Source organism: Acyrthosiphon pisum, chromosome A2, assembly GCF_005508785.2.
Source record: "Acyrthosiphon pisum isolate AL4f chromosome A2, pea_aphid_22Mar2018_4r6ur, whole genome shotgun sequence".
Classification (NCBI taxonomy): domain Eukaryota; kingdom Metazoa; phylum Arthropoda; class Insecta; order Hemiptera; family Aphididae; genus Acyrthosiphon; species Acyrthosiphon pisum.
In genome coordinates this window covers 13030757-13051189 of record NC_042495.1, presented here as the reverse complement: position 1 = coordinate 13051189, position 20433 = coordinate 13030757, and the positions used below count along the sequence as shown (strand labels likewise).

The following is a 20433-nucleotide window of genomic DNA, read 5'->3' as shown; positions in this document are numbered from 1 at the left end:
CTCTAGAACATTAATACTCCTTAAAGTTTAAAATATAATATATTTGAACAGTGATGAATTACATGTTTGCTTTAAATATGCAATATTATTTAACGTTAGAGGTCATTTTTTTTTTTTTTTTTAATTTATTAGTTAAATCGTGTAAGCTTGATGAGAATAAACGAAAAAAGGTCGATGATTGATCTGAAATTTAGGCTAGTTATTTCGAATTATTTAGATTGTATATTTTATTTTGTTTTTCTTATTCTTCAACAAACGATGAACATTTTACTAACATGATAATATAATTCAATAGAAAAAGAGCAGTTTGATTTTTTATTTTAAATGTTAACCCAAACTTTCATATTTACGTGGCAAAATATAAATTTAAATACGACTAGACTTGTATTTACTCTATACCTGTGATTTACAAGTGCATTTATAATAGTTTATGTTGAAATTTAAAATAAAACGAATCAAAATTTTAATTTTATGTATATAATTTAGATATATTGTGCAAATAAAATGCTACACAATATAAAAAACTGGTTCAACCTGCAAGTTAAAATAATATAAAATGAAGTAATGATAGCAATATAATTTATATTGTATTCACATACTACTATAATGTTATAGTTTTAAAAATATATACCATATAGGCTATGTACCCTATAAAAATAAATCAATGAAATATTTTCATGTTCTTTGTAATGGCCATGAAAAGCACATTTCAAACTAGCCTTTACCTTTTTATAACTGTAGTATTATATTATAGACACTATGCGTCTATAAAACAACTAGCCATTAACTATTTGATACAATTCGATGTGACGTGTTATACGTTTATAACCAGTAATAACGAAATTGATTAATACTATAATTTTAAAAACTACACATTTTATTGTTAAATTATTAATTTTTATTGAATTTAAAGCTATAATGTTTATCAGTTTTTGTGAACATTTAAAAAAAAATTGCAATTTTTAAATTTTAAAACTATTATATCCGATAAAATGAGGTAGACAGTTAAACGTGAACCTTATTCAATTTTATCATACACTTTAATTTGATTTCAAATTTTTATTTAATTAAATCCTAATAGATTTTCCATTGTATTAAAATATCTAGAACCATATTCTTAAAAACCAATGAAAATTTGAGACGAGAAGATATCCCAGAAAAAGTGCTAACTAACAACTAACTATTCCATCTTTTAATTAATGAAAGTTAAAGGCTTTAATATAAAACTAAAGAATGTTTACTGTTTTGAATATTTTCATTTCTTCTTTTAACAAATTAATATAATTAATATTCAGCCGAATTAATAAAAATAAACATAATATAATAAATAATAATAATTGATATAATGAATCTATTTTAACAATACATCACTCAAAAACAGTAATATATTATTTTCTAACGTGGCTTTCATAACAATACAATATTGAACTTTTTTATTTATTTACTTGTGGTCCTATTTTCCGCGAAAGCTATAACTAACAACTGAGCTAAATATCACGCTTCAGCCCTTAGGAGTAAATAATATGACCTTCGGGCACGTACGATTTCAAACAAATGGCGAACACACATAAATTCTGATATCGGTTAGGTAAGAACGAAGAGAGTATATGGCACCAAAGTGGTTATTAATATAATATATATTCATAATATATAGGCCATTATAGGATGATATGTTCTGGAAATCGTTGTATATTAAACATTTAGTAAGAAAATAGACTACTATAAATTTCAGACATTTCATAAATAAATCATTACACGAATAGATACATGTACCGTGTACCGTGTACGTTTGTGCTGGGTATAATTTATAATTTTATCATCAAGCACGGTTTGTACGTTTTAAAATTGAATTATCAATGCGTTTAAAATGTTAAAACTTTATACGAATATACGATATTAATGTATTAAAATCGTTTAAGAGTATTGGTCATAAATTGTAGGTAGGTACTTCGGTTAATTTATATTTATTTTTTGCATTATATTTTTATTGCGTTTATGAAAATTGTGAATTCCTCTATTTTCATTTTTAAATGTTCCCTACACAGGATTTTCTCCAAAAACGTACTAATATAAAACGGGGAGATAATAATTATTATAATAAACTTTTTAAATTAGAAAATTCTCATGGGATACCCTGTATAATATTTCAAAACTTGGATGAATAAATTTAAAAAAAGAACATAACCAAATTTTATCTCATTGCTCAAAATGTTTCATTTCACACAAAACATAAATCCCAAGCTTGCCAACGGCTAACAGACACGGTGTACCATACAATTTTGCTGGTTCTTATCATTAAAATTCAAAGAACACTATTTTTTAACTTTATAAAATATAAAATAGTATCATATTCGTAAATAAGAACCTTATTTTTGAGCTGCTAACTATGTTTACTTTTTGTGTTGAGTTTTATTTTCCAGAGATTGAACTAAACACACTTTTTAACTAAAACGTAACTTTGCCGTGATAATTTCACTTCATTCAATTTGTATTTAAAATTATACGAGAATTTGACTGTACGAGAATTGAATAAACCATTTTGATAAATGAACGAACATTATGTATTTTGATTGGTTCAAGTTTACTATTCACGCATTCACCAATCAACGTATCGAAAATACTTCAGCAAACGTATACATTATGCAAGTATACTCTTTAGTATTTCTAGTGAATAACATTGTAATGAATTGGACATATTTTAGTTTAGGTGTATTACACATCATATATTGTAATAATTACACACCGATTGAAATAATCTAGTAAAACGCCATTCGCTCGTTTGAATTAAACAAATAGGCACATCTGAACTGCAACTTCAGATAATTTTGGCATACAATAAATTGTTTTAGTGGGTATGTGAATTATGTATAGTATATTGTTGATATATATCACAGGTATGGCCCGCAATAAGATAATCGCTACTCGCTAGCCGCTCATTATAATGAAAAATATTGTAAAGAGTATGAAAAGGAATAATGTCTGTCATTAAGTTAGTCAAAATTCTATGATGCGATTCGTGGTTTGGCCACACTAATAATATTATGCGATACTATGTAATTTAATTATTATGATTCAGTTTGATTTTATATATGGTTTTTGTAATCGTTGTGAGCCAATAATCGCTAGTGTAGTGGAGATCTGAAAAAAAATTGGTATATATAGGTATTAGGTATAATGGAAAATAATGCTCAACAATTATACATATTCAAATTAATTATTCTAAAGTAGGTACTCATGTGGATTTAAATAAATTATTTTTTTAGATTCAGGATGGATCAAATATTTTTTTAAGATATACTTACAATTTAAATAACTAATTTTCTATACCTAGTATATTATACTTCATATGCTTGGAATTTTGAATTTTTTTTTATTTATATTACTCAATTAATGTTAAAGAAACTAATAATTATTTTATCCATCAAAATACGAATCAAATAAATAATGATTAATGGGTTTAAAATGAATTTATTATTTGGGGAAATACACGCATGAGTAGATATATTATGTTTTCTATCGGACTCAAAATATTTGTTTTTCGTTAAAAATGTTATTTAATTAATAAATTAAATTCAATTCTTATGAACATTTTTGCAATTGAACGATTTTAACGGATACAAATATTAGCGTCATATTATTTGCGTAATTATTTGCGTTGGAAATTCTATATTTACTACATATAATATGCAATATTGGAAACTACTTATTTAAATTGAACTTATTGTCAAATTGTAAAGATTAATTACTATAACAGGAAATAAGTTAGCCATAAAAAAATCGAATACTTCCGTGATTACACTTATGTAACATTTTTTTTATTTTTTTTTTTTGTTATAGACAAGAACAATGTAATTTCCAAAATCAATTTTGGGCAGTGGTTTGTGCGACACGAGTATGTATGTATACATTATTTTAAGTAATGGACTTTGTGCATGTATGCTCGTATATTGCTTTTTCTCGTGATAAATCAAACTCATTTGGATAAAGTTAACATTTTAACACGGAAACTGTGGTTTACAAGGTCGAACTTGGTCAGTCGTATTGATTTCACATACACTTACCCCTGATGCTGGTCCTCCCTTCCTTTCACAGTTCTCTTGCAACATGCTCAACCAACATAAAACGGTTCATTGAGTATGGTAATGAACAGCAGCATTATCTCTTATATAGTGTAGTAACTATATCAGTAAGGTTGGCATTTTCCGGCCATAACACATATAACGCGAGGGTATGAAATATAATTTCTATACATTTTGTAGATTAAATCAACACTATATATTAAACCTAAAAACAAATATCGATTTTCATACATGGGCGTTTAACATTATTCCTCTATTTGCTTTCCCTCCGATATAAAAATATAAAAAAAACTATTTATCTAAACCACCATTCAAATAATAATATAGTGATTCAGAGGTATACATAAATTGTATTTTAATGTTTACAAATCGGATATCAAATCGTTTTCAAACAATATTAAATCATGAACATCATAATATAAACATGAATCGTCAATAGTATAGGTACAAAATATATTCCATCGAATTGAGAAAATTGTATTTAGTTTTACTAAACAAGTACCTATTGAATAAAGAAAATTTAAGTTCTTAACGATAATATTTTGAGTCCACATTTTGTTGAAGTGAATTATTTTTATACGTTATTCCCTCACAAGTTACTAGTATGACTTGATTCATATTTTAAGTTCAATTTATTGAAATAACTCAACTTATAATTTAGTCTAACAAGTAACAATTACTAAGTTTATTTCGTTTATTTTACCACGTCTCACTAAAGTTCATTCATTCAAGATTCTTCTTTTGACATATGATAAAACTACCCATGATTATAATTCCCCAACATGACAAATAAATGTCTACTAATATTTGACTCACAACACGTACCTAGTCACATGTAATTGGTGCGCTCTAAAAGAAAACGTATAGACAAAATTACTCTATATGGAGTAAACCAGCTATACAATTATCGATTAATATCTTATAGAGAAATAAGTGACATAAAAAGTTATTATTTTTTGTATACGTTTCGGTTGTATCTACCTGTCTAGGTACTTAAAATATGTGTTGGTAATTCGACGCACGGCTGAATCGACTATATACCTACGCGTAATTGAGTGTTTGCAAAATATGTGTATAGTAGGTATTTCTTCGTCGGTCGACTGAGTTTAAAACTACGTCTAGTTTGAAAATGTGTTATATCAAGATGCAAGTCGAAATGCCAGAATGAAATTAAATACACGTATGCACGAGTGCACGACGGGTGTAACAATGACGTAAAATAACTGCCTGGTTTATTATAATATCACAACGCTTATATGTTGCATTATGATATTCACAAAATATTACTGTTAGCAACCCCCCGAAGTATCACGATTCGGTAGGTACATAATACATAATATTGTGCGTATTATATAGGCAAGTAGGTACGTGACGAACTTAGCAGCGATAGTGCTCGTATTGTGTTGTGCGCGTATAACGAGTAAACGCGTTATGAATTTGGACTCGCGGGGTGTACCTAGTTCATAAATCACGAGATAATAATAATATTATTATTATTATGCGTTGTTATAATGAAGTAGACGACATCAACACACTCACAGCAAGGAAAACTCATAGGTATACCTACTTATGTATATTAATATTTTACTCTAGTAATGTCGTTTACGTCGAACGTTTACGTTTCATGGTACGTTCGCGCTACGTCATTTCCGCAGCGGAAAGTGCAGAATAATAATAATATTATAATATTATAATAATAAATTGTGTTATGTGATTGATTGAACGGTCGAGCGATGGATCGGCGACGCGGAAACAGACACGAACGACGAATAATAACGCGAACGAAATGGTTTTTTTTTTCGCCTTCGAGTTGCGGTATCGAAACGTCATTCAGAATTTATTCTAAAAAATTATACGTCTGAATCGGTTTCCTACAGTAACATCATCGTCGTCTTTGGCATTTTCGACTGCAGACTTATTATAGGACACTATTTATTCTCTCTCACTTGTCGAATTAAAACGTTTCAATTTAAAATAATTAAAAATGTCAACCCTTTGTATTTTGAACTGACGCCTTTTAATCGTTTCTTCTTTAATGTATATTCTTCGTTTGCGTTATGAAAAATTGTTTGCTTCGGTCCAAACGGCTTTTGAAAAATATGTCTACCGACTGAAAAATATTTGGTTGTGCGGAATACAAGTTGCTGCGAAACTCAACGGAACCTCGCCTGACCAATTCAAACGTTGACATTATAATAAAATATTGAAAACCAATAATTCTGATATCGATTTTTGGACGTGGGGACCAATTCGGAAACACCGGTTTTTTTCCTAGGGATGAATTTGAATAATAATATGCTGTTTTTACACGCGTAACGAGTGAATCGCCTGGAGATTTTAGAATATGATATATTGTTGTTATTATTATTATTACTATTATTACTGACCCTATCTGTATACGGTATTATGTTATTTTCAGCGGCGTTCTACTTTCTATATTTTCTCTCTTTCCGAAATTTTTTTATTTTTTTTACCAGGTAGGTACTCGTTTTTATTGGCATCTTGGCAGCCGTTGGTCCACGTTTCCACCTTAATCCTCGGATTACACACCAAAACTACGGGCGTGCATTTATTTTCCTCTCCTCCACTCGTCGTGCCCCATTATCCAACCCTATATTTTTCTCCGACGCCACGATGTCTACCAATAATAAACACTTTCGGCGACGGCATCATTATTATTCCTATCCGTTCGTCGTTTATAGGACGCGTACAACGTTTACGCATCGCACTGTATGCACACGCACAAATATTTTTTTTTGCAGACATAAAACACAAATTGCATCTCACACCAAACGCAAGTCGAGATACACTGCGAGGTAGACTTTTTTTACGAAAAACACGCTTTTCTTAAAATTCCATTCCGACTACCGAGAGCTGGTGGTGTACTGCACCGGTTTAACATCGTTCGTATTGAGTGGACTGCCAATTTAATTTCAAATGAAAAACAATAAAACAAATTCCAATAAGCGGTTCGCCGTGTATCTTGGACTATTTTAATTTTATATTATTAGATTATGTTTCTACCCGACAATGATATTTGGTTTTATTATATATTATTACAGCCAATCGAAAGTCTAGTTCCGTGTTAACTACCTATTATTACTGAATATTTATGAGACATAATAAACTAACATAATATGAATTATTGTTGGATATTTATATAAAAAAAAAAAATGTCAAATACGTGTTATTATTTCTCACGTAATAATATATTACACTCGTCGGCATATGACTAAAATATTGACTACATTATACACTACGCATGTGTTCATTTTCTCTATATTTTAATAATAGTACAAAATAATAATAAATACCTATAAATTGTAAAAATGTACAACATACTATTTGCAACAAATATTAGTTTATTATACATTAATTATAGGTTATCGAAAAATGTATATCTAATATCTATATTAGGTATAACTTGTAAAATGATTAATTTATTCTGATTTTAAAAAATGTGGTTTACTTAATAATACAGCGTTGAAAACATAATAATTTCATATGACTAAGTCTATATAGACGATGTTCAATTATTTTTAAAGTAACTGTTGTGTAATCATGGCATAAAAGTACATTAAAATATATACGATCATCCGGAATAAACATAATTAATCCAAAAATGATTAGCTCAACTTAATAATATATATATTATATATTATATTCATCTTAAAAACTATTGAATTCCTATAATACGTCTATAATAAATAAATAAAAGTTCCACACATTTATAAATTTCGATATCAATATAAACATTTTAAATTATATATATTGGAGAGTATCATAAAATATCACATAAAAAATTATTATTAAGCTAAAATATTAGTTTATATACTAAATACTTACTTGGCTTACAATATTTCTCTATTAAACAATTGAGCTCAAATCAAAATCGGTACTTCAATAAGCCATGCAATAAGGTTGTTAAGTTAATTTTATAAATCCATATAATAACCAATTAATATTTTCAAGATCTTCGTTCTCAATCTGATCTATAATAATATATATACCTACAATATAAAACAGCAATACGCTTTAATAGTGTATAATTATAAAATATTAATACATAAAGTAAATAGTTTGAGCTTCTACAGAAATTTTAACTTCTAATTTATTGCTTTACTGTCTATTATCCTTCATGTGCATCAAATGTAGTACAAAGTCAATATCATTAAATGATTGAAATTATATATAGTTTATGGAAAATTAAATTCTCAAACTCAAAAGTATCTAATGGAACATTTTTTTTTAATAATGTCAACTCTTATCAAGTCCAATTAATATTCTATACAACAATTATACATAAGTAATAATGTGTACATAATATTATATCCTCAACCATTTTTATTGTAATTAAATTATACATTAGAAAATGTTTTTTACTCTTAGCATCTTTATATATTATACTTATAATAACAATTGAAGTAAAGCTTAAACGTAAAAAAATAAGAAGCCACCAGTATGTACGTATCAGTGTGTCACATCAATTTTAAACAAAATATTACATACAATCAAAATAAGATTTCTAACGGTATATTATTTGGAGTACATTTAGCTACCTACCTAGTGCATTGTCTCTAGGTACCTAGTCTATATTACTTATGAGTTTTAATTGTTGCAAAACGTGTAAACCATTATACGTGAGGTTACTGAAGTTTTATAACATGTATATACCAATGAATATTACACATACCTACTTATTAATATTAGTTATTATCATCGTCGTCGTCATCGTAAGAACCTTACTCCGACACATCTCCCCACCACTACCCAGAGGTGTACATGAATGTATGTTACAAACTCGGTTCGCGATAAACCACACATACCTGTATATAATATTATTACCGTTGTTCGAACAAAGGACGTAGTAGTAGTAATAATAATAATAATAATAATAATGATATAAAATATAATATATAGCTGATAAAGTATTTAATATACAGTTGATTCGGCGTCGGCAGTGGCGGTAGTGCGACAAACTCGATTCAACGTACAGCTGACGACGGTGATCAGGTTAGGGCTGAGACGCGTATAATAATAATAATGGAAGTACGTACCTATGGATAATCGAATATTACACTTTGTGGCGCACGGAACACGTGGTTCCGACGATGGTGGCCTAGTGCGACGGAGTGATAGGGCGAGGCGTTGAGAAAGAGAGAGAGAGATAGAGAAAGTGTGTGTGTGTGTGGTAGAAAAGGCAGAGAATTCGCAGATGTCAGGAAATAAACTCGACTCTCGCAAAATTTCCGCACGAGTTCTCGAAGCCGCCGACTAGCGCGCGCCCGAGACTTCCTCCTCTTCCCGCATCAACATCTCAACGACCGACGAACACGACGAGTCTACGCCTGCAGTTTAGCGCCCGCCGTTTATTTTTTTCACGCTCCACACAAACACAATTATTGCACCCGGTTCCGCTGTGCACTTGGGTTTGTGGCAAGGAGACGTACGCAATTATTGCCCCGGCGAACCCAACTCATATTATGCTGTCGGTTAATTACTGTCACACCGTTTCCTTCCGACCGGATGTCCGGGACGATCCACAATCTCCTCCGAAAAGAAACTATCGTCGAAAACCACAGCCGCCGAGGGAAACGATCGAGACCTCATCTGTTCTTCGCCACAAAACCGAACACGTGTAGAGTCGAAAAGAAGCGCAGTCGTTATTGTTGTTGTTGTCGTCACCCGCTGTAATTTTTGTTACCACTGGTTTTATTATTATTATAATAATTTATAAAATTTTCAACACGACAATCCACAGATCCTTATATGTGCGTGTACGCTGCAGTGTATTTCCAACACATGTTTATACCTAAAACTCGATTGTAATACCCTCGAGAAATTGTGTGTATAATATATATATATATTTATATGCTCAATCGATATCGCGTGGCGTACAAAAGAAGAGCCCGGCACTTTGTGTGGTGCCTTTTGTACGCCGTTCTTCTTTTCATAAGACACGTACTTAAGCTCTGAATACCGCCACCCCTCAACACCATCACGAGCTGTAACACCAACAACGAGGCAAAGGAAGACAACTGAATATTCTCGAATATTACTCGAGCCAAACAAAATAAAATACATTTTTAACACCCATTTATCGTAGAAAAACCAACTCGAAGGAAAAAAAATCGCAGTTACCCATATAATAAAATAGTATAACGAAACAGTATAGTTCAAATTATTATTTTTATTATTATTACTTTAATCATTATTATTGTTCGTATTGTATGGGGTGTAATTGTATTATTCACGTTCGGGGATTTTAAACGGAAAATAGATTTTATCAGATTTGTTTCAAAAACACATCTGCGTGACAATGAATATCCAAACTATACGATTGTACCAAATCAAACTCTTAAGAAATTAAAATACAAGAAAATTACAAAACTATAAAGAAAAAATCGTTTCCAGTTAATAATAGCTAACATTAAACATTCAAATGATGTAAGTGTTTTAACAACTATTATTGATAAAATATCAATGATTATGGGATTAAAATCATTTTTATAATTGATTATTTTAATTTAAAAAATTATCAAACTTTCAACTTTACAATAAAAGTTATATAATACTAAGCTAATCACTAACCATAAATCATGATAGTCTGAACTGACTGAACTCAATCAATATGAAACAACTTATAACATACATAAAATTAGAATTCCTAATCAGTTTTGTAGGACTTTGATAATATACATTCTATAAGACAAAAGCGTTTATATATCTATACCTTTTTTTAAAAAAAAAACTATTTAAAACCTATGCCTTAAATTCATCTCTACAATGTGAGTAAGGTACCTAATATTAATACTTTATTTAAATTCAAAAACTCATTATGATTACTATTATAACCAACATTATATAAATTAGCATACTAAATAGTAAACAATTACGTGTTTAACTATCGATCGCTTAATTATTAACTTTACTTTCAGCATGCACTAAATATTTTCAACACGCGATGAAATATTTTTTAACTTCTGATTTCAAAAATGTATTTATTGCCAATTACAAAGTTCATTTAAAAGCATTTGTATGGCAGTATTTTTTGTAAAATATATATTTTGATAGTTTTCTGTAATTATCACAATTTTTAGAAATGTATTGACATATTTTTTGTATAATAGTATGTTTGTATACATTACGTAAGCTAAAAACTTTATAAAAAATAAAGCAATCAGTCGCAAAAATACATATGACTATTAAAATGGTAAAAGGTACGCGTGAACTGTATACAACATATACCTTCATTATAATGAAGATTAGAGACGTTTACATTTAACTTGCCTAAACATACCTATATATTTTTAGAATATGAAAAAAGGTACATACAAATCCTTTTATGTAGTAACAAAACTAAGTTATAAAACATGTTGCTTGGCATATTTTGGAGTAAAGTACGTTTTTTTATTATAGAATATACATACCAAAATTTTAAATATTTCTAAGACTTAATAACTAATTAAATGTGAGAATTTATAAACGACAATTATTTTTCTTGACTAGTTGTACCTAATTTATAATTATATATTATATAGAAACAGTATTGTGCATTATCTATAAAAATAAACCAAGATTTTTATCTTATCTAGATTAAAATAATTTATTTATCTATTTATCTATCTAGTTAGGTAAGCAAAAAGGTTATTAGAGATAAATTATCTAGATAATTTTTTTTGACAAAACTTACAATTAAATGTTTGTATAATTTTTTAGATTCTGAGCGGAGCAAGGAGGCTAGTGGTTTTACAACGGTGTTTATTTTTTTATTTTCATTTTTTATCCTGTATACAAAATTTCTACCAGAAGGAGTACTTTGATTTCAACATAATATAGTATTTTATCTTTTAGCAATCCCTAATAAATACATTTTCACTCCCCATCACTTCCACTCCTTAATTAATTAACAAACGTATCACATATCTTCTGATCATCCATACCATATTTTAACAATAAATTCTAATTCCAAAATTGTATTAATAAACTTGTAAAAACATGCAATATGTTGACACATTTTAAATATAATAAATGAAAAAAAAAAAAAAATCTTTTTGCAAATTGGATCCAGATGGTACTTTAGAGAGGTCATTTTTCGATTTTATCAATAGTTATTTAATGCCACGTGAAAAACCACCGAAAAATTAAGAAAAAACGATAAAAATGAGATTTTAATTTCTAACGCTTTATTTATTATTATAGAAACGAATAAAAAATTATAATATTAATTCAACTTACATGATATAATAAATAATAACAATATAAAATATCCAGACTCACTATACGTCTCCGCTCAGAATCGTTTTTCTTATACAATGATATTATATAATTGCATTCAAGTCTAATATAATCCATTATATAATGACCCACTTGTAATCTACTGTACAGCAGAGCAACATCCACTTATCTGCTTTTTTTTTTTTGTAGGTAGTTGTGATTTTTTCCAAGCTATTGTCTATAGCCTATTTATTCTATTTTATTTTTATATTTGTTTAGCTATTTTATGTATTTAACTGTAGTTATTTTGTGGTGTATTGTTCCATTCTCTGTAAACATAGATGGGTAATCGATTTAAAACACACATATTTATGAATTTACAAATTTAAACTTAGGTATATAGAAACATACTATTATACAAAAATGATATTTTATAAATACAAGTTTTAAATTACCAGTTTTTTATCTAGATAATTTTTTGGTTACCTTTGTACAATTGTACAATAATGTACTGTATATAAGCTCACACATTTTTTCACTAATCTAAATTTGATAAATTCCAAATATAGTATTACCTGAAACTTGACTCATTGTAATATAATTTAATATCACAAACTATTAGAGGTAAAAACTTTTCCATCTAAAATTATTGTTTTGGCTTACTAATGTGCAGGTATATTACTGATCAAAGCAAAAAAAATCGCTTTTGACAAAAATTCCATTTAAGTAGATACTTAATTAATATTATATTTTTACGCAGATCATGCATATAATACAATATAATTCTTTATTTTATACATGAATTCTAAGAATAGAATTCTAGAATTTTACGATTTAAGTTTTATTGAGACAAGGCCGCTCTTCGTTATATAATATAGTAGAGCATTACCTATGTAATTCTATAATACCTACTAAAGGTATTATACTAAAAGTATTTGTAAATGTATGAAAGATCTAATATTTTATTTATAATCTCAACATTTGTTTTCAGAAAAATCTGCCCTTATCATAATATTATATCTAAAACCATTATAATACTAATGTATTAAAAAAGTTGAAAAAAAAATTAACGCCATTGTCCAATAGTATAAAGCATAAAACCCATTGTTTCTATAGAATACTTGGGTTTCTTATAATATGTTTTATGACATGGATATACCAAAGGGAATAAAATAATGAATATTATAACTTAGATGCGAGGTAATTACCGTAGGTACACGTGTTTATCATACACGGTAGCGTGTCTTCAGACAAGGCCATCCGTTTTCCACTACATAACCTTAACTAGTGTTCTAAGTTAATAATCTCTGGGAATACATGCTCCTCGTGGCTTGAATATTCAAAAGGCAAATGAAGCCTAATGAAAGAATATATTTTTTATTTTTGTTTAAGATTAAAAATACTAAAAAATTAGAAATAATTAAGTGTGCAATTATCTGTGAAATAAAAATTAGTGCGTTTATTATGGAATCTGTAGCGATAAATAAAAAGATCTGCGTAATTTAATGTGTACAATGTGTGTGTTAAGCTACACTATTTAAAAATAATTGATACAAGCGCATTTTAATTAGAATTGTATATCCTATTACAATAATCATTAATTTGATTAATGCAACAAAAACCTTTACTTACCGATTCCATAGAGATAAAAGGGTTGAAATTTAGTGAATATAAGCTTTTCAAATTTGTATTAAGTATCTACCCTAAGTCCTAATATCTTAGACTGATGAACTATTGGTTATACGATATACCATATAGCTGGTGATCATCGCTTACAATTATTTATGATCTCAATTTTCGATTAATGGTAAAATAGTATACTAAATAAGTGTGATTAGAGATTCACATACATCGCATATTATTCGTTATGACTATTTCATAATCAAATATTTTGTAATTGCTAAATTGAATAAATAAATGCGTATTGATTAATCATAGCCTTATAGGTGCCTACTATAATGGCCGAATACGAAAATTGGATCAACAATTAAGGGTGGATGTTATTATTTTTAATTAAGACACAGGCTAAATTTAATTATATGCTACGTACATATATATTTGTTTTTTTCAAGTCAAAGGTTCATTGTTATGACTCAATGGCGCAAATTTTAATTAGACCTCAGCCATTTGTTCGAAGAATTTTCAGTACAATACGGTTAGGTATATGTTTAGTATAAATTACGATGGCCGTTTTCAGACGTTATATATTATAGGAGAAGTAAGTCCCATCAAGTTGGCCTCTAAATGGTGTATGCCAACAATAAACATTGGAACAGCGAGAGTCGGCGGCATTTTAGAGGGGAGAGAAAAAACTCGTTCCCGTTTAGGGAATTAACCGGTGAATTAAATATACATATTATACTCGAGTCCACAGCGTGACGTTTTCCCTCTCAAATGTCCACTTTTCGTTTTTTTTAAGCCATACACTGCACTGCAGTTACACATTATACACATTGTGAACTTACACGGGACGATTGTTGTAGTCGGCAGGGAATTTAAACGAAATGAAACCGATCGAATCAATATTATTAACGGGAGGTATATTATATATGCTAATCGTGTGAGTTAGTTTGCATAATATCGGTTAAAATTAAATTCTAGGTAAAATTACATTTACCAGCGATAAGTATAGAAACCACAACTCTTGTCATAACTGATATTTTTATTTGCTTATTTTTTACCAATCAAATAATAATATTATGAGTTATGACGTGAAAAACAATCTAACACGATTCCGCGGTATAGTATAATATTATACACTTACATATAAATTATAAATATCTGTTTACTACACGTCTACACATTATTTTACATATCTCTTATTGTTTTTCATATTATTCAGTTTCTTAAAAAATATAATTATTTTTACCACACACTGGGTACCTACTGAATGTATAATAAAAATCTATGTGAATAATAAATATTTTTTGAATTCTAAATCAAGACAAATCGTATGTAATAGCGTGTCCAAAAGTAAAAAAAACAATCGAATATCGTTAAATAATTTACGTACGAATTTTAAATAAAATACTCAATATAATAGAATGATATATAAGCTTATATAGGTAGGTACATTATTTTTTTTTAACAAATTCTCGAGCCAAGAAATACATTAATATTTAACTAATTTTAATAATTCAAAATATACTATTAGAACTTTTAAGACCCGGCTGTTAAAAGAAAATACAAATTAAATATTTTTTATTCTTACTAAAATTAATACCTATCCATATATTAAACTATTCGTTTAACGAGTTTTTCTTACAAGAAAATTCGTCACTGAAGAATGTTGTCGTAAGCCAAGCTTAATAACTATATTTTAATCCATTATATATTATGTACCTACCTTGATTTTTTTTTTAGATAAAAATTATGAATAAAAAACAACAACGTATAGTGAACAAAGCAGCCAAAAAGAGATTAATGTTATCTTTAATTTATTGTTGTCCCGCGGCCAAGAGTTTTCAATGTTTTACGAGATGATTACTTTTAAACCTGCAGTTTTGATAAACGGAATTAATTAAGTTTCTTAAGTTATAAATGGAGAAAATGCAATACTTTTCTATAATACTCTTAAAAATTGTCAAACGATATAGTTTTATATACCTACCTATCTTTCATTTTATATTATTATTATTTTCATTGTTCATGCTTTTGGAAGCTAAATAATAAATATTGCGACATTTGATATTGTTGCGACTCAGACATTCGATGTATTTCTGAGTGTAAACACAAACCAAAGCCACCGTGACAATTTAGACGTATAAGACGGGATTATAATAAAACAAATCTACGTTATCAAGTAAAAACACTGACTCCTTTGTCGTTTAACAAACACGATGGATTCTAACAAATATTTTCGTTTTTATTTTCTGCGATCAATAAGGATAACTACTCCAATGCTTTTAGGACCACAATATAATACTTTACGTAAACCAAGTATATAATAAAAAATAACTCCCGAAACTAGATTTTTAAATCAAAAACGATACACCAAAAATGTTCCTTTATCATATTATTATTATTATCTACCTGTATACGCTCTTCTCAACATTCCGGTTAAAAATTCTTAAAAGTACCTTTATTTTTCAAACTCACACACAGTACCTACTGTATTATTATTTAATTAAATAAATAACAAGACAATAATATTATAAAATATGTTATGAAAACTAATGTTTTTAATTAATATATTATAGTGGTACACCTTTATTAAACATGTCCTATAGGCTTTAAAAAAAAACCTATCTACTGAACATTTATTAAAATTAAAACAGTATTATTTATATGTGACATCTTTAAATCAAATTGATCATAAAAAAAAACAATCGTTCGATATAGTCAATATGCAATTAGCGTTTTTAATAAATTCAATAAATTAATAAATTAGCCACAAATTTATATCGACCGCGTTATAATATTATTATTATACACAACAACTAAACAAGGTCGTTACAACAGGGTAACATTTTCTTATAGAACCATTTTGATAATAAACTTGTTTGAGCATTTTCGAAAGGGTTTTAATTGAAACCCCTAGTATGACCGCAAACATAATATGCATCTATAGGAAATTGTGTTTTCATTATTGCATTATAATTTGAAATTTCCTATAGATTAAACGTGTATTTGACGCGTATATAATAATATTACTAACCGTATGATGTGTACAAGCAACATATGAGGTAACAATATTATAGTGTTTCACATTATAAAAAACATTGTTATAAGAAACAAAAAAGTGATTTAAAAAATAAAAATAATATGTGTATATAAGCTATGTATTTTTGTCAATTATCAAACTCTAGATAAATCAACAAATAAAATTTAAAAATAAATCGGAAAATAATAAAACAAAAAAGTAGATATATGTATTAATTCTTCAAATAAGTTCTAAAAATGTTTGCAAACATTATTGTGTCATTGGTTTTAAATTATTAAACTCACAATCAATTAAAATTAATTAAATATATTGAATAATGTATATAATCGGTATAAGCACGAAATACAGTTTCAAATATCAAGTACATATAATTATTACATTACCTACGCCCATACTTATGGATCATAGAAGCCGTTTCTGTTTTTAAAAAAATCACCCACCATGAACATAATGTTATTATAATATTTCAACGATGAACGCAATTAATGCATTTCGCTATAATGCGTAGCAAACAAATCACTTCAAATCGAAGTAGTATTATAGGTAGGAAATAGATACATATAGGCGTTATATTAGGATTCGGGAGCAACAGTAAAGACATCTCGTCAAATCGCGTTCTAATTGGCCGCTGGGGCACTGATAATACGATACGCGCGTTGTTACACGTATCCAAAACGACGGCCACGGAGAGGTGAAAAAAATAAACTTAACAACAACACTAACATTACGGTAAATGTGGGTGATGTGGGCGGGCAGCGGGCAGATACACGCGTTCGACACGTACCCATAAAAACGTTTAAACGTTTTCCTTTTCCACCAGTTTCGTAAATATTTGTCAAAACAAATCCGTATACCTACGCAGTCCGTCGTAGATATAAAATATAAAAAAAAAGAACTCGTTTCGAATTCAAAATATCACTCGGCCACTTTTCCCGTGACCCGAATCATACTTTTATTTTTGTACGCGCACGCACACGGCTCGTTCACACGCGTGCGGAAGGTTTTATTGTAGTGACGTGACTGCAAACTACGCGAGCACACCCACACACACACACACACCCGCTCACAATTACACACAAGCACACACGCCGTGGCCAGCGTTTAGAACACATGTGGTGCCACTGCCGGAAATGTAGTGAGCAGAAAAAAATGGGTAAGGCAACGCAAAAAACAAACAAAGTTCGGTTGTGTGATATACCACATATTATTATTATTATTTTTATATGACTATACGCGGTGTACCTTGTAAGCGGGTGAAAAACGGAAATCGGACAGGCAACGGTTTATCAATGACGCGGCTGGATGTCGGTGGCTGCGGCGGCTATGTCATAATGAAATAGTCCAGGCCTCCCCCCCCCCTCTACACAACCAAAACCGAGGGAGTTATTCCAATCTCAAAATATATGATTACAAATAAATACTTTAAAATATAAACAAAATTGACGGACTTGCCTACTACCTATATCGACAAAATTATGGGTTTTAAAAATAGTATTTCCTTGGATTGCGATGAAAAGTACCTATTCAATCGAATAGCAATCAAACTATTAGATGAACTTTAAGATTTTAAAACTATTTCAAACGTTTAGTTTTTGGTTACCACTTAATTTCAAAATAAATACCTATCAAATGTACCTACGTTAAAAACGAACGAAATCCTAATATATAATTTTCCCCAGCTTTAACGCATGATTCCCTAAATTCGGATATTATAATAGTATTACGCTAAACATATATAGATATGTTCATAGATATATGCATATAGAAGGATCGTAATATGGTCGGAAGAAATTAATTTCGGTATTAACTAGCTGTTTCCTCGACTGACCATTAAAAATATTTTTTTTTTAAAAATCATTGAAACGTTTATTATATTGGTCCTAATCGTATTATAATATTACATTGACTCGTCGGTCTTTGGCAGGCAGCGTCCTCATTTCGGAAGCTCCTGTTGAATCGCATCAGCTGACACTTTGTCGTTGTAGTCATTATAATTTCGTAGTCTGATGGAGGAAACCACGAGGAACTTAATATTATAATACTAAGTGTTAAATACTAAATTAAATTTTCGGGAACGCCAATCTCTCGCGGTCAGATGCCGAGGAGACTTTATCGCACACGATGAAATTCGAAGAGAACCTCCATCGAATTATTCGCCGATCCACCCGACGTGATACTTCGCATACAAATATTATCAAGTTCAAGTATAGATGTTATTATTATAATAGTAGATTAGCAGCACTAGACTAGCAGGCTTGTCACAGTTATGTGAGCACTGTAGTAGACAATATCATAATAAGGAATAATTATTGTGCCACCGCTCCAAAATTCGCCATTGGTCTTACACCGCTGCCGTATGAATATTATTGACTAATAAAGTACATGATCTCCATATATGTAATTGTATTTACAGCACACTAAATATGACATTTTTTTTAACGTTGATTTAAATGGAAAACGAATAATTTCCAACGCTGTTCGATTAAACAATGATAAAACGTTCTTGGCCTGTTAATATTCGCATACACATAATATCATATTGTATATTATATTATAATAGTAGCAGTGGCGTCGTGATTATGTGGGCACTGTAGTAGATAATAATATAATAATTATTGTGCCACCGCTTCAAAATTCACGACCGGTCTTACGTCGTATATATAATATTATAATAATAGTTGTCTACGTATACCTAAACGACCACGATCTAGTATAATGTTAATATTTTTGTAGATATCATAATATTGTTAAGGTACAATAGGTGTACGCCACGCGAAATACTAAAATACAATTACCTGAAGATTTCAAATTCCCGAATGTTTATTTATTCATGGATTTTATCGTTTTCACGATATTAAACGATCCGAACGTTATACTTCAGGACCACCGATCGCTGTTTAGACGATAATATTAAAGAATCATACCGAATTTTAATTAAATTATTTTCTCAAATAATGTGTTGATGTATACCTATATATATATATTATTATAACTTTTGTGCGTACTTTTTTAATGTTTTTCTTTATGACTCGATATTCAAACAAACTTTGTGAGAACAAAAATTCTGTTGTGTACTAAACGAAATCATGTTATCCGGTTTCTTAATCTATATGATTAACAAAAGTTTTGAAAAATTGACTCGCATCTATTTAAGGACCTCAGTAAAACATATTTCTCCAATCTTTCAGTTCGATCTAACACTTCACAGGATCGTCAGCTCTCTTACAAAAAACATAAATACGATTTTAAACCAAAGTTAATATACTAAAATATACCTAATAATATTTTTTTGGTGGTTATCTGGATACCATAAATTCTGGATGTATATAGTTTTAGCAAAATATTAAGGCTTATTATAAAGGTTAAAGTTATAAAAATAATATAACCAAAAAATAATTTTCTAGGCAGATTTTAAATTTAAATTTCGAAGAAAAAGTTTAATCAAATAAAATATATTATAATATCATTCAAAAT

General features: G+C 29.0%; 1 protein-coding gene across 5 annotated transcripts in view; it reads left to right on the top strand.

The window, feature by feature from the left end:
• Nucleotides 1-20433, top strand: part of LOC100159916 (muscarinic acetylcholine receptor M2) — a 93133-nt gene that overhangs the window by 23078 nt on the left and 49622 nt on the right. For 3 of the 5 annotated variants that reach the window (XM_016800772.2, XM_029490372.1, XM_016800775.2), the window contains exon 2: nucleotides 3838-3896. The exons of 1 other annotated variant lie outside the window; for it this stretch is intronic. The gene's annotated coding sequence lies outside the window, so the exon portion shown is untranslated. The remainder of the gene's footprint in view (nucleotides 1-3837; nucleotides 3897-20433) is intronic. One more of the 5 variants, XM_008180260.3, reaches the window with a different exon arrangement.